Genomic DNA, 16,774 nt, shown 5'->3' with positions numbered 1-16,774 from the left:
TTGTGATATAACTTTTCTGCTGTGGGCAGAGTGCCTGGCCTTTGGCAAGGACATATGTGTACTCTGATTTGCCTATTGGGGTATGCGCTGCTGTTAATAACTTACATAAGTATATGTTGCAAAAAATACGTTTGTTAAAGGAGGTTTATAGTTCTTTCATATATGTTAAAAGAGGAATTATTAATAACTTATATACAGTGATGTAACATTATAAACATTTTTACTTATGAAAACATGTTCAATTGACAGAAGAAACATTGTTAAACGGACGTTACGATTAAGACGTACCCCACTCTTGGGACTCCTCTACCCCAGCAGTTAGCTAGTGATCGCCCAACTTGGCATCCCTTGGCACTGCCCTCCTGGGCTCACATGAGCACTTGTCCATCCATACTGCACCTTTTATTGAATGCACTTCTTTCACTGCACAATGCATATGTGCATTTATAGGAGCACCATGTACAATTTGTTGGTATAAGTATGGGAAATGTACATGTAAAATATTTGTTAAGTGGCAGTTTGTGAGTGGAAGTTTAATATGGTAATGGGCTATATGTAGAGCTTTTTTAAGTGATTGATGGAATGGTTTAAAGTAGGGAATTAGGGAGTGTGTGAAACATAACAGTAAAAAGAGTAGACAGGCTGGTTTGTGTGCTGGTGTGCATGTGCAATCCAGGTTTTCTAAGACATGGGCTACACAGGGGAATGCGGAGACTGCGGAGACTGTGGATAGTTATGAACCGCAAAGGATTATAGTGTTTAGTGTATGCTAGAGAGAATTTCAGAGACATTTGTTTCTGTGCTTTTTTCTTTTTCTCTAGTATACCATTGTCCAGTATTTCCATTAGAATAGTAGATAATGCAAATGGGAATGTTGGAGAATCTTATTGAATCTAACTACTTTACTGAAAAATGTAAAGTAGATAGTCTATAAGCTTATTTTTTTCGTACTATTTTTTAACCGTGAAGGGTGGTTCCTAAAGGAACCTTTTTTATGTTTGTTTTAAAAAGATATTTGTTTTTGCACGAGAGGCCAGAAAATAAAGTGGGGAGGGAAATGAGGGAAGGGGCACTAACCACAGATATGGAGGGGGACGTGGGCAAGAGTAGATGTTGTGCGTGTGTTCAATCTAAGGTAGGGGCCAGTGTTTCTCATGCTCCTTGATTACAGCTTCAAAAGCACTTTGAAATTGCTCTCCCCTGCAGATTGGTGCATTGCAGTATATACAGAGTACTGTTGTCATCGAAAGATATGGATCAACAGCCTCTTTTATCGCTTGCAAGGTAGCTGGTGGGATTCTGTGTCCCACAGAAGTAGGCTGTGTGGTTACAGTATTGGTTGCGGAAGATGAGGTAGAGGAAGACAGCCTACTACTTCCTAAGAAAGGAACAGCCTTTCTGAGAGCATTGCCGTGGTTGGATTTGTTGTGGTGGCACATGGAGGTGGCCCTGTAGGAGTACTTCCCAGGCGGCTTTAACTTTGGTAGCTTTAGCCTTTGGTACATTCCCAGCAGTGGTAAAGGACTGCCACACCCATGATTCTCTCTGGGTGCTAGAGGTAGGCACTTCTTCTACCTCATTATCCTGATCGTCTTGATTGTCTTTTGAAGTATTGCACTTCTTTCGTTGTGTAGGTTCTCCAGCTGGTGGCTCTTGGGGATGAGGGATGGCAATAGCTGATGCCATTTCTAAGATAAATAGTAGTTTTCCTAATATTCTTGCAAGTATGTGTTGTGTGTTAGATTGTTAATGGATAATGAGTAAGAATAGTTATAGAAGCAGTGCAAGGCTAAATTTTGAGCTTCAAAGTTCCTAGATGAGCTGGAAAATGCAGTTCCGAACTGTTCACGAAGCACAGACCCGTTACCGAAGTGCAGACGCGTTTGCGAAAACGTCATCATGCCACGTGGCCACGTGACACTGTCCGGAAAGTCTGCGATGAGAACAGACGTTCGCGAACATCGACGAAAACAGAAACATTGGAAAGAGTTGCAAAAAGTGTCTAGAAGTGTTAAAAATTATGTTAGAAAGTGGGGAATGGCAGAGTTTTAAGGTGAAACTTTCTAAATTGGAGAACAATTTTGCTATATTGGGGTGAGTCTGATATTAGTGGGTTGTAGCAAATTAGGGTGCACTGGTAAAAACCCATGAAATGTACTGAGAAAGCTTTATTAAAGGGACGTTATGGTTAAGTTGAACTTATAAAAACCTATGAAATTCAGTGAAAACACTTTGTTAAAGGGACATTATGCTTACAAGTAAAACCGAAACCCCCCAGCAATTCACCAGTTATTGTAAGCTAAGCAACCATAACTCACTCCACCACTGGGCACTTCTAAGACAATCACCCAGTACTTGTTACCATAACGCCCCTTTAACAAAGATTTTTTAGTGAATAAGCAACGAGTACGTTGCAAAATGTGTCGTAGTGCTGATGCTTGTAATTTGGAACTCTGAGATTTGAATGAATAAAGACTCTATGTTCATTTGGTGACCTGGACCTCAGCTGAATCCTTGGGCTCCAAGCTTTGTGGGAGTGCACCTCATATGCTGGTGAGATACACTAGCACTAGCAGTAAGGGGGATATATATATATATACCAATACAGTTATATATCACCAATACAGTTATGGTGGGTTTAAAAAACCTTGGAAAAAAACATTCACCTGAAATGTGAAAGCAGGATAGTCCATTTGAGGCAATTCATACAGTCCACAATGCCACCTAGTATAAATACATGTATATCTTAAATTAAGCAACCAGTTGCAATTGTTTAATGGCACCATAATCCCAACTTAAATCCTCTGTTCAATCTTGCTCCATTCCCTCCCTGCCGCATCTCCCTGTCTCTCACGATCTCTCTCTGTCACTCTCTCCCTTTCTATTTTCTTCTTTCTCCCTCTTTCTGTTTCCCTTGGTGTCTCTGGATCTCTTGCACTGCCACAATCCCTCTCACTCCTGCTCTCTGTCTCTCTCGCTCTTTACCTGTCCCTCCTCTCCCCCACATTGTCTCTTTACCCACCTCTATCCCTACATTTCATTTTGGAAGTGGGGGCATTGACAAACTTGTCTCTTGGTATGCTTTCTGGTTTTTGAGGGGTAATTTTATTTGCGTTTCAGCATTGTTACTACTATCACTTCCTTGAATCTACTCCTACTCTTGGCTGGTTGAGATGTGTTCCTCCGATTCTGCTTGTATTTTGTTTGTTCTAGAAATACAATGGGCCTCATTACAAGTCTGTCAGTCTGGAAATAAGGGTGCTGGTAGCAACGTACCGGCACCCTTTCCGGACCGAGCAGACTACGAGAATGCCTTCACGGGCCGGTCCTCCCGACAGGTCTGACCTGCATGGAGCACTGGCCCCTGCATGCATGGTTTTCACAGAAGCACCGGCACAATTAGCAACAGTGGCCACTTACACTTTCCGCCCCTGACATCCTGGGCCGATGGGACGTGTAATGTCCCGGTGGCACTGGGATCTCAGGCAGCGGAACGCTGTTAGGAGGTCCTCCATTACCTTTTCTTTTGGATTCACTATCTCTTCCATATGGAAGTTTCTGGTGTCTGCAGGAAAATTCAGTGGTAGCAGGGGCTGGAACGGAGATCAGCAATGAGAATGGGCAAGGGGTTATTTGTCCTTGGCCCCGCCTGTTGCAGCGTTTGCACTTAACTTGCACTTAACTTGATCCCCATCTGGACTATGTTTCCCCTGATGCTATTTGCTGAATGCATTTTAATGCCAAATGTATGCTTGCCCTAGAAATAGTTTAGGACTTTTCAGTTTTGTCGAAGTTGGGTATTATGATGTGCTTGGGAATAACTTGATTAGCTGCAAAGAGGTGTAATATTCTGTTAGCAGATATGTACGGGAGAGCCTTAAAGTGTGTGCCTGTGTCTGTGTCTATGGCGGAGCTATGGGTCTTGGAATCCAGGCCTTTTCCCCCGGGCCTTCCACAGAGTTTCAAGGGGTTGGTGGTACCAGGGCTGGTCACAGATATTGCCTTCCAGGTTTTCTGTGGATTGTAAGCGGAATGGTCTTTGCAACCACTCAGTCATTGCTCTGCTTCCAAATCCCATGGGAAAAAGGGCCTCCTTAAATTTGTATAATTTTTTTAATTGAAAATATTGTTTACCAATAAATAAGAGTAGGGCTGTTTACTGCAAGGTTGTGTGACCTCTTGTGACACCAAATGCCTCCTAGGAATCGTCTTATTTTTGGAAATCTGAATTTAGGTATGCAATGATTTTCAGTCAGATTATGTGCATCTTGGAAAATATATACAAAACAGGATCTCTCCTAAATGTAGATTAAATACACATGTCACGCATATCAGTGACTAGGGTAACGATGTACCGATCGGGGAGGGCGGGGGGGCAGAGGGGAGCTCGCCCCTGCAGAGGCTACACAGGAAATGGAGTCAAGACATTTTACAGCAGGGAGGGACTTTTCCAAGCTCGTGCCTCTTCAAGCGGTGTTAGGATTGCCCTGAGGGTTGTAGAAAGTGTCCTGGCTGCTTCATCATCAAGCCTTCTGGGCGTAAAATAATTTGTTCACACTTGTCTTTGTTTCCATCAATGCACCTCTAATGGGCAACAGTTTAATAAATAGCTGCAGTAGACATGGTAAGGGTGGCCCTCCTCAAAAAAGAAAAAAAGGTATGTTTAAAAAATGTGTGTGTGTGTATCGGCGTGCGCGCGCGCGCGCGTGGGCGTGTGTATACATATGTGCAAGTATGTGTGTCTTTGTATATGTCTGTGTGCACGTGTCGTGGGCGAGGTTGATATGATGTAGAACTGGGGGCAACAGGGCCAGTAACTGGGACATACTGCAGTATTTGATTTGGGCACTAGCAGCATGAAATGGGGGCTGCATGGGCATACATCCCTGGGACAGGCCCTGCGCTAGCAACGTAAACTATGTTTTACAGTGGCAATGTTGGAATGTATTGGTGAGACCAGCCTCATGACGTTATGTGGCCACAACAATCATGAACGTGAAAAACACCTCGTGATCTGATCTAGGCTGAACCTGCTTGAAAGTGGGGCTATGATGGCATGCATTGTTTAGACAGGCGTCATGGTTTTTCTTTTGGGACTGCTTGCGTCTGCAGATATTGCCAATAATCCTAAATACTGTTGGTCAGTTGGCATCTATTGTAGTGTTTCATGTGGTGCCCTTCAGAACTGAGTATAAGTTCTATAGATTGTTACCAAATGTTTCTGAAAATTGTGCAGCAAAATGCTTGATTTCAACCCATTATTTAAAGGAAAATCTAAAGGGGAGAACTGCCTTAAAACCCTACTGGATTAGTGCTTGCTCTGGCCAATTCAGAGGAAACACTTTCCCACTCCGCTTTACAAATTCACCAGCTGGTATTCTCTTGGACTGTGTTGGTGTTATTGGAGTAGGCGCAAGAGCCTCTGAGGATAGCTGGTTACGTTTTACTGTCTTCTTTGACCACACGTTAGGAGAACCAGATTCCCCGGTCGCCCACGCGCCATTGCTGCCATGCTGAATATGGCCCTGAATTAGGGGTTGCCAACTTGTGCTTGTTCCAGGTCTTACAGCAACATGAGTGGCAAGGAGCAGCCTAGGTTACCATCCCAGTTCAGCTGATGACCTTTGAGGTGCAATGGTCAGCTGTAAGGGCCAATGGTGGACAAAGAGGCCACCTTTAGTGGCTGTCAAATATCCAACTGTTGAGAAGGATACCCAGGATGAAACCCATATTTGCCCACGTGGTCAACAGAACACATTTGGCGTGAGGTCAGATTAGTGAAAGTAAAGAAGTTATACCTATATTTTGTACTTGGGGGACATAACTGAAGCAATTAGTTTGACATCACGGTCAGTCACAGCTTCGCCTCGTGCTGGCTCTGCCAAGGCCAATGGAACATAACACAGATATTAACAGGGTTACTCATGCCAGTGGGAATCAGCGCCATGATGCCTTTGGGCGGCCGGGCGCTATATAAATGAAGATAACAGAGCATACAGTGCAGTGTAACTGAGGCTTTGTCTGTCATCCCAAATACATTCTCGTGCACAAGCGCATGCACAATGTATACAGTGAGATAACTAGATCTCCGAGAGTTGTGCAGTTGTACTAAATGCCGAGGTAACACAATCTCTATTGGGAGATCAGAGATATCATTTGATTGGAAAAAAAACCATGTATGCATGGTCTGTTTATAAATAGTTATTCGAGTAGCTTGTGGGGCCCCCAGAGTTTGGCCTGCTACCTGAGGGGGCTCTGCTGGCAGATTCTTTATTCCGTAGAGCAACAGGCGGTGCTGTCTAATTTAGTGTCGGCGACCGTGGCAAGTGCATGGCATGTGAATTCTACCAGAGGCTCTGATATCGCTAGGGGAGCTGAGTCTCTCTCTTGACAAAGCCATTACCTGGATCAGCTAAAATATGCGCTCTGATGTCTTACGAATACACAACTTGGAGGTGCTTCTCCCTGAGTAGAGAGAGAAAGGGCCGGATATGAACCCCAGCCAGTCACCTGAACCTGCCATTTTGAAGTGCCCCAGTCTTACCTGAATTCATCCCCAACCCGCTCCTCTCCACTAGCAGCAACAGCAGATATAAGTGCTCTTCTATACACCTCACACATTCTATCCTGTCTCATATGGCATCTCCCAGCTTCCAGCACAGTCTCATCCTTGGCCTGCAACTTGGTGCTGCTCAACCCTCACTGCGCTCTCCCTCACTGGCTGATGCACTCATCAGTCTCTGTGACGCTGCATGGAAATGGCAGCTTTTGTCCTTTACTTCTCATGGGCAGAGCATTGCAAAATACAGCATCTCAAAGTGCCATAGCTCCTTATAACTTATCATAGGAGCTACTTTGCTTCTTCTTGTTTATTTAGAATCCCAAGACTTGAGAATGCGACTTTCATCATCTTGACGTCAACAATTGCTTTCGGGATCATGATTCCCCCCAACCCCCCTCACCTGAGACATCATCCCAAGATCCATTAAGGCCCTCTTTCTCCTTAAACAAGTGTGCCTGTATAGAACAGAAATATATTTCAATATAGGTCATCATGGTAATGATAAATATTAGCTTTCTGACCTATATTAACTAAGAATCATGTAGTGTTTAAATTATTATAATCAACATCACTGACTTTTCTGTAAAGCAGAGATGAATAGCACAAACTATGAAAATGTTCATTAATGTCACAGGGGGTTCAAGGGTATTTTATTAGAATTATCAGGGCTCTATGGCCGTCTCTCTCTTTCTCGTCTCAAAAGCACCAATCCTCCCAAGCACAGGCGTCCATACTCCCCGGTTTAAAATACACAGCATAGTCCAACCTTCTGTCCAAGTTCTTACTAGTACAAGTGAAGGCCTGAAAGCTGATCGCATTCTCCATCTAAACTCCCTCAGGGACTTCCTAGTCTGTCCCTAAGATAACCAGTGGTTAGTAATCTAAAAAGGGGTATTGCGTTGTGCCTTACAAATACTCTGCCATTTGCTCTTTATGTTCTATTGTAATAAGAATGCAAGTTATGCACGGTGAAAAGGTGTGCACATATCAATTGCGACAGTAGCACTGTAAAAGGGGAGGGGACTCCTTCTAATCGTTACACAAGTCAAACCCAAAATAAAAGTAATTTACAGCTAATAGAAATGTAAGGGCACCGGTAAGTATAACCAAACCTAGAGGTAGGTTTAAATGCGGTAAATAGGCCTTCTAGCATGCCTTTGCCACCAACGTGTATTCACCTTCATTAATCTGCAACGAAGCCCCAGTGGCTGGTAACACATGGCAGGTTCCACGATCCCAGGCTGGCATGGTAAGATGCAAAAGCAACAGTTGTTTTTCGAGGTCAGAGATTAGAACCCATGGGTCCCGCCGACAGGCAATGTAGAGTATAACCATTTAATAAGTCAAAATGATGTGCAAAACATAATTTTTAGATGGAGTTAAGAGAACCACAGCAGTTTCAAATTGCCCCTTAGCGCATTTTACCTAGGAAGAGGGCCGAAACGTTCTTAACGTGCAACATTTGTATAACAGTTTGTCTGTGGTTCAAGTCCCTGGCATTCTCATGGAGGGTAGCTCTTCTCACGAGAAATTATATGAGATGACTGGGGCAGTTGAGTAAAGTTCAGCTGATCATCTGAAGTGTTTCAATGAATTGTCATCATATGGGAAGTTGGGGGTTGGATTATGATATCACATATTCTAATTGTGGGCGGTGTGGGAAGGTTTGATGACCCAATTACAGAATATAATGTATGTTTATCTATAAGGGTCTGATGTGCAAACAGCAATCAACTCGTGGTGGAGAGATTATTTCATGTTGCAATGACACTAATGTCATTCAGTTGGACTATTATAAAAGTCTGAGGGCCTCATTCTGAGTGCGGCGGTAAGAGGTTCACGGCGCCGGTAAGGATGCCGGTGCCGTTAACCTCTTACCACCGCATTCTGAGGTCCTTTAGCGGCTCCTGCTAAGGGACCACGGAGCTAGTAACGGGCCCGTTAATAGCTCCCTCCCCATTCCCACTGAGCCCTATGGGGGCTCGAATGGGAATGGGGATGGCTTTCCTGAATGGAGAAATACCGGGTCCTCCAAAGTTGGAATGACCCGGTAAATCCCCATTCAGGGAATCCGGACCCGAGTTTGGAGGCAGCCATGCCGCAAATAGCGGCATGGCTGCCTCCAAACTTCTAATGAGGCCCTTAGATTTAGTGGTGTTTCTTTGACAGTGCCTTAAATGCAGTTCTGTTCCGCAATCTATTTGAATATAGCTGTCCCAGCTGTGTCTGGGCCCAGAATAAACCTGCGTTACTTCTTTCCTGTGTACACTCCTTTTTTTACTACTTTTGTCATTTATATTGGTGAGTTAGGAGGCAACCCTGACACACTGGCCCTCATTAGGACCCTGGCGTTAAGAGGTTAATGGCGCCGTAAAAGGTGTCGGCGCTGTTAAACCCTTAACGCCTTACTACGAGGTCCCTTTGCAGGACCCGACCTTAACGGCTGGTCTAGACCAGCCGTTAAAGTAGGGGCCCGCAAAGGGTCTCTCGAGGTAAGTACGGTACCGCAATTTGCAGTACCGTACTTACCGCCTTCCCCATTCCCATTATGCCCTATGGGGCAAACATGGAATGGGGAAGGGCCATGGTGGCATGGGGAATTACCGCCCCACCAACCTTGGAATGGGGTGGTAATTCCCCATTCCGCCATGGCAGACTCCGGCATCGACCATGGTGCTAGTAGCACCATGGTTTTCCGCCGGAGTCCTAATGAGGGCCACTATCACAGCCTTGCCTTCCTCTCCCTTCGTGGTGTTCTCTTCTTAGTACTCTCTTTCTCCCAACTCCACCCTCCTTCATTCCTTCTACTCCCTGTGCCTTCTTCCGCTGCCCCTACAATGTCTCTCACTCCTTCTAAGCCTCTCCTCCATCGTTTGATATTACTACTTCCTCTTTCAAACGTCCACTCCCTCCTCCATTCTACTATTCACTCCACCACACTATTGCTCCCTCCTCCACAATACAGAGCTCCTCCATACTAGTGCACCTTCCACCACACTACCACTCCCTCCTCTACAATATAACTACTACTCCACCCACCCTTCTACTCAAACACCCTCCTTTCAATAACTCAATCACTTTGCATTCACTCCCTACATACACAGTTGCCACTATTTCACACATGCACACTCACAGCGCAGTACCACTTGCATTTGCTAACAAATGCTTCACCTGTACCTCCACAGTACACTCCACCGTCCTTTTCCCTGCTGGTCTCTTGGTCTGCCACCTACACCTCATTGACCTCATCCGAACAACTCACACCTTCCTGTTTCCTGTTCTCTGTTTTAAACCCTCAATACTTCCCGATTGGTCCTCTGGCCCTTGCTAATCGGAAGGGCCCAGGAAGGATCAGCATTCCAGAATGTTTTAAATGTTAGATTTAGCCCTGCCCTTTTTCTCCATGGGGGACTGGTGTTCTGCTGCAATGGCTGCACACAGTGATCATGTCCATGTTGGGGAAATAAGGAGCGGTTCTGGTGAAGCAACTACAGTCTGCTAAAGCGGTCGACGCTCTATTCCACGTCCCTGGTGTTCTAAGGGTCCCACTTTGGACTCCTTCTCATGAGACCTGTGGCCAGTGTGCGGTGCACAGCTTAGGCTGCTGTTTCTGTTGTTCTCCTTCTCGTGGTGCTGATGGCATGATGCTAGCATACACTGGCATTGGTGGAAACTGTCTCTCCCCCTCTGGGGGATTTCTTCCTAAGCCGGAACGTTCACAAGCCTCTGTGTGGGGCACTGATGATTCTCATTCTCGTGTGCGTTAGCCTTCAAGCTTTTTTCAGGTTTCCGCAATGACCATAGAAAACATTGTCAGCATTTTGGGTCACAGCAAAACAAAAGAGGTGATGGCTGGAAGATTTAGAATTCATCTTAACCTCTGGTATTGCTCTGGGCAACCCCCCCACCATCGTTCTTCACCTGCCAAGCCATTGCAAAAGAGAAAAGACCATATGCAAACCATGTTTGGTCCCAGCAAGGCCGAAACATGTCTGGGGTTGCTTGTGTTTCCATGCAGAGGGGACCTGGCCTATCAGTTTGGGCTGGGCTGCTCCCATTGGTGGCAGTAACTGACTGATTTGCATATTTGCGGAACCCCTTTTGCAATGGCACAGACGGGCTAAAAACAGTGGTGTGGAATGTTGCCCAGATCAGTGCCAGTGGCTCAGATTTATTCAAAACTTTCCACACATCACTTTCTTGGTTGTAGTGTGTCTCCCTGTGTGAGAGAGAATATACCCAGACGTGGGTCCCTTGCTCACTGTGCCATAGGGAACCAAGCTTCACCTCGCTGTTGAGGCCCAACAAGGCCAAACCATGTCCAGGCTTGCTTGTGTTTCCGTGCAGAGGGACCTAGCCTAACAGTTCGGGCTGGGCTGCTCCCATTGGTGGCAGTACCTGACTGATTTGCAAATGGCTGAACAACCCCTTTTGCAATGGCTCAGACGGGCTAAATGAACGGTACTGTGGAAGGTTGCCCAGAGCAGTGCCAGTGGTTCAGATTTATTCAAAACCTTCCACCCATCATTTTTTTGGTTCTAGCATTTTGCGTCCCTGGCATGGGGTGATGCAATTTGTTAGTGCACATATACAAGTTGGCACATGGGGAAGGGACAGGAATTGGGGCCCTCCCAACTGCCACCGTCCTCTTCTGGGGTAGGACTGACACTGTATTTCTCCTTGGTAGGCCTCCTAACCCAGGCTGAGAGGGGTTCTCACCAACTCTTCACAAAACAGGGAAAACATTTTCTTTTTTGCATCTAGTATTTGAGGTGTATGCAGTTGTCTCGGGAGGATAGCTCAGGGGCAACGTGCTCGCCTTGGAAGCAAGACAACACGGAGCAACATGGGTTCAATCCCGGGTCCGCTCTCAGAAACCTCAGGGTATTGATCATATCACTTCATTGTTTAAGGTATCTTGAGGGGCCTTTTGACGGTGACTGGGTATATGCAATTCTGAGGGATCTCTTCCTCCAAAGTCCAACATTCTCATCTATATTACCCAAAAAATGTCATACCCATTGTTGCGGCCTTTTGAGTAGGTAGCGTGTCACACTGGGACTAACATTTCCGCAAGTCAGGCATCTTCATCTGTTTATTAATGTCATATGTCAGCTGACCAGTTGACACGCTGTCCTCAGGCTTCACTGACTGAGGGTAACTCTCCTGTTGTTCTGAGTGTCTCTTTTGCCATTAAGTCTCATTCCTAATCTTGGAGGCATTCCGCATTTGAAACTTCGGTTCCTTAATATGAATGTAACATTTGTGTTTTAAAATGTATGCATTGGCTAATCATTGACTGTCTTACTGGTCCTATCTACATCACGACAGTTGGAGGCGTCAGTCTAGTGCCCTGAAACAAAACTACAATTGTGGACACTCTAACACTCTTTTTATTTGCAGTCAACAGTTTCTGGGTTGTTTTGTGTCAGGGTGTTTTTAAGCATTCACTGAACTGTATCGTATTTCTTTTAATGTATAGACACTGTGGACAAATATTGGTATGGAAGAACATTAGAAACTAAACAAAATACTAATGAACAGGTATCATAAAGTTAGCAGCTGTGCATGATGTCAGACAATAAATGCACTTCAGTAAATGGCCTGCTTGTGCATTCAGTGCAGCTCTTAATTCCCTCACCCTCCTATGGAGAACAACATTATTTGTCATAGCTGGTATGGTTGTGGATCATCACCTTGTGTGAATGTCAGCATGGTCGGCCCAGATACTTTGAAGGATGGGTTTTCTAGACCAGGATGTACAATTTGCCAATTTGCAGTAGTATTGGGCCTGGTTTGTTTGGCTAATGCATTACGCTCAATGCATGTAAATTCCGCGTCCTCTCTTCCAGATAGTAAAGACTTGAAGGATATTATGGACCATCCTGCCATCAAGAGCAGCTCAGATTAATAGTCTCTCATGAGGAATTGGTACACGTTTCACTCACCCACACCTTCCTCTCAGCCTTGGCAACACGCTAAGTTCACTCAGGCACCCAAGGATATCTGAAACCCCAGAGCTGAGTAACCGGTTTGTGGTCTGATCTTTCGGCTCTGCTAACGAGTAAAAGGAAGCATTGTTGCTGCTGTCTCCAGCATTCACTGGGTTGGCTCTCGAGCAATGGCCATTGAGGTTTTTGCTCACTTGCCCCACTGCAGCCTTACATTTGGGTTGTGAGTACAAGGCCTGGTGTTTTCCTGTCCACTTTCCAATCCAAGTGATGGTTCTGGATCCTATCTAATGTAGAGTCCTCCAAATTCTAATGTCCAAATGACTTCCATGTTGTTTTGGGTTTCAGGGCTTGATACTTTGGCTCAATCATGTAACCAGCTCAGGAGGGGGCAACTTCAGAGTTTAACTCAGTCAGGACGTGATCATTCTGTATCGGAACCATACTCAGGCTTTCGCAAACCCGTTCATAGCCCAGGCAAAGTCATATGTTTCCTGTTTAGCATTATATGTGAAAATGGCAGTTTCACGATATGTATGGCACATGGTGACAGTGAAGACGACCAGAACAGCCACCCCTGTCCCCATTTCTCTTGTAATGGTGTTGGTGACAGTGACATAATCATCTGAGTCTTCAGTAGGTTCTTCTGAGAGTTCAGTGTTACAGGCCGAGGGTTCCACAGATTCTTTGAAGCCAAGTTAAAACGGTCAAGGGAGTTCCACCTTATTCAACCTAAAACTGAAGGTGTAGAGTTACAAGAGGCTCTCTCTACCTTAGATTCTGCTATTCTGGCAAGAAGCACATGTCACCCTAGGCTTCAGGTGTGTTAAGTGCCCCACACTTCTTTCTTGGCCATTGAAAATGATCGCTTGCCACACCTCGCCTTCAGGATAGTCCAACACCACCAACCCTGGCACCTTGGCTCATCTAGACAAGGTCAAGCATCAAGCACTTTGAGATGCTTTTCAGGATCGAATACCCCTTAAAATTTGGCTAAAACACTTCTTCAACACTTACCTCTTCAGCATTTACTTAGTCAGACATTTACTTCTTCATGCATTTATGTCTTCCTACCTTTACATCTTCTGCATCTTCACATTGTCAAGGTGGCAATGGATATGGTAAGGTTAGGGTTGGGTTGAATGAGAGTTTAGGGAGAAGAATATGGGTTGGAAAATGAGATCTAGGGGGTTTCCCCCTGCAATGACTAAGTGAATTTCAGAAGAAGTGAAAGAGTGAAGAAGAACACATTAGTCTGGGAGGGCGATGAGGAATCGGTGGGAGGAACATCATGTAGAAAGAACATTTGCAGGGGTAAGTAATTTGTTCTTCTAATGGATTGTGTCTTCCGATGGATTCCTCATCTTTGATAGACTCCCATAGTAGTTTTATAAATGGAGGTCAAGCCAGTGGATTTTGTTCTACAGATTGAAACTGTGTAAAACAGCTTTCCCAGATCTAGCGTTCTGACCCGACAAGGTGTCGCAACAGTCACGTTTTAAAAAGGTGTGTATCGAAGACCAAGTTGCAGCATTACAAATGTCCTGCACTGGTATACCTCTTTGAAGAGCCAAAGTGGTCGCCATACCTCTGGTGGAATGTGCCCTCAGATTAACAGGGACATCTTTCTCAGCTATAGAATAACATTCTGCAATACAGAGAATGATCCAATGTGACAAGGTTTGTTTAGTCACGTCCTGTCCTAGTCTATGTTCAGTATAGCCAACAAAGAGTTGATAATTTTGCCTGTCACTTGCCAACCTGGAAATTTAAAAACTTAGAGCCCTTTTTGGTTCAAGTCTATGCAACCTCTCTTCCTCCTTGCAAGGATGAGGGGGTGGGTAAAATGGTCGCACAGTAATGTTTTGTGTCAGATGGAATTCGGCCACCACCTTGGGAAGGAAGGACTTCAGGACTACCTTCTCCTTGAAAATATAGTGAAAGGAGGTTTACATGATAATGCTTTTTGCTCACTCACTCCTCAAGCAGAAGTGATGGCTACCAGAAGGATTATCTTGAAGGTTACTAACCTGAGTGGACAGCAGTGGAGAGGTTCAAATGGAGCTCCCATCAAAAATATTAATAACCAGTTCAGATCTCAAGCTTGGACTGTGAAAGCGACCAGTGGGAAAATGTTGTCAGTCCCTTGATGAACTGAATGACAATAGGTATTTTAAAATAAGATCCTTGTTCTGGTGTGTGTTTAAAGTTGGCAGTAGTCACCTGCAGCCCCTGGTGGGCCAGGTTCAGTAAAAAAGATAGCCCTGCCGGAGTGCCGCAAGTCAAAGCATCAATATATTTAGCTCTAAACCAGCTCCAAAACTTGTTCCAATGGCAGCGGTATCATTCTTTTGTTGCTGGTTTTATGGCCAAAAGCAAGACCTCCATCACTTCTTCAGGGAAATCCCAATCTTTGTATCTTAGCCTCTCAGAAACGAGGCGTGAAAGTTCAGAGTTCTGATTTTTGGTTCAAGAAGACAGCCTCCCTCTTGTGAGAGTAGGTTCACCCTCTTGGGAAGACGGAATGAAGGGCAGATGGACATGTCTAGAAGTTCCAGGTTCCACGTCCTCCTGGCCCAATCTGGAGTAATCAGGATCATGGACTTCCCGAACTTCCTCAACCTCCTGATGACATGAGGAATGATGAAGACTGGTGGGAACGTGTATAAGTGTGGACATTCCCTTTCCGCCATGAACGTATCCCCAAGAACTACTCTCTGAGGACATTCCCTGGAGCAGAACATGTTGCATTTCCTGTTGATATGTGAACATATCCACTTGAGGGGTTCGCCAAAGGGCAAAAATCTCTAGAAGGACTTCCTGAGCCAACTCCCACTCATGGGAGATCGTGCTCTGCCTGCTCAGAGCGCCAACCGCCGTGTTCTTTTCTCCAGCTAGGTCAACAGTCGATATAGAGATCCTATTTTGCAGTGCCCAAAACCAGAGCTAAATTGCCTCCCTGCACAGTGGTTGTGACCCTACACATCCTCTTCTGTTGAGGTAGTGCATGGCCACAGTGTTGTCCATCATCATCAGGGTGTTCTTCCCCTGTATGGATAGTGAAAAAGCCATCAGTGGCAGTCTGATTGCCCTCAGCTCCAAAAGGTTTATGTGTAGTCTGGATTCTGATGGGGACCAAAAACTGCTGATCGTGAGAACGTTCATGTGAGTGCCCCATCCCTCGAGGGAAGAATCTGTGACTACTGTTATCTCCAGCCACGGTTGCCAAAAGGGTTCCCCTACCATCACATTCTCCTTGCAGACCCACCACAGGTTAACATATGTGACCTTGCTTGGGACCTGAAGAGGTTCTGTCATTCTGTCTAGGAATTGCGACCATTGGGATCTGAGGGCCCACTGGAGGGACCTCATCCTTAGGTGGGCTTCTGGCATCAGAAAAATGCAGGATGCCATGAGGCCCAGCAACTTTAGAAAGTCAAATGCTGGTAAATGTATATGTACAGCCCTCAACTCTGAAGGCGAAGCCTTGCCTGAGCGAGATTCCAGGAACTCTCCAATGAGTTGCAGCTATTGGGAACTTCTTGAATTTGAGGGAGAAGCACATATTGTGGAGAGAGTGACAGGTGCTGTTGGGATGTTTCAAAGCCTGTTCAGAAGAACAGGCTTTGATCCACCAGTCATCCATGTAGGGAAAGATGTGGATCCCTCACCCCCCTGGGTTCCCTGCCACCAATGCCATCAACTTGGTGAAGACCCTCGGGTGGAAATCAGCCCGAAAGGCAGTACTCCAACCAATAATGACAACTGTCAATTGCGAACCTCAGGTACCTCCTGTGCTTAGGATGCATAGGCACATTAAAGTAAACATCCTGATGATATAGTGACACCATCCAATTCTGGAGCTGAAATGACTGGAGGATCTGCAAAAGAGTGACCATCTTGAATCTGTGCTTCCTGAGGAAATTGTTCAAGGATTTCCAGTCCAAGATGGGTCACAGTCCTCCGTCTTTCTTGGGAAACAGAAAATAGATCCAATACCAACCTTGGTAGAGTGGTTTTTGGTCTGTGGTTTTGTCAGAGAGCAATGAGGAGGTGACTGACTGAGCTGTCCTTCCTTCACGGCCACTAGAGCCACATGGAAATCTCCTTTTCCCTCTTTGGGCAGGCTAGCCTCTACTTCTTTGTCCAAAGGAAGACTAGAAGTGAAAGCAACACCCTCTCCAAGTCTGGGAAGTCAGATGCTGCTGTCTTAGAAGCCTGAAGCTTCTCTAAGCTTTTGTCAGCCTTTGCCCCAAAAAGA

General features: G+C 45.4%; 1 protein-coding gene across 6 annotated transcripts in view; it reads left to right on the top strand.

Annotated features, from left to right (window-relative positions):
- The window catches only part of CACNA2D4 (calcium voltage-gated channel auxiliary subunit alpha2delta 4), a 1,390,363-nt gene that overhangs the window by 802,185 nt on the left and 571,404 nt on the right, over positions 1-16,774 (top strand). The window lies entirely within an intron of this gene.

This window comes from Ambystoma mexicanum, chromosome 12 (genome assembly GCF_040938575.1).
Source record: "Ambystoma mexicanum isolate Mex_15411 chromosome 12, UKY_AmexF1_1, whole genome shotgun sequence".
Taxonomy (NCBI): domain Eukaryota; kingdom Metazoa; phylum Chordata; class Amphibia; order Caudata; family Ambystomatidae; genus Ambystoma; species Ambystoma mexicanum.
This window is presented reverse-complemented; position numbering and strand designations above follow the sequence as displayed.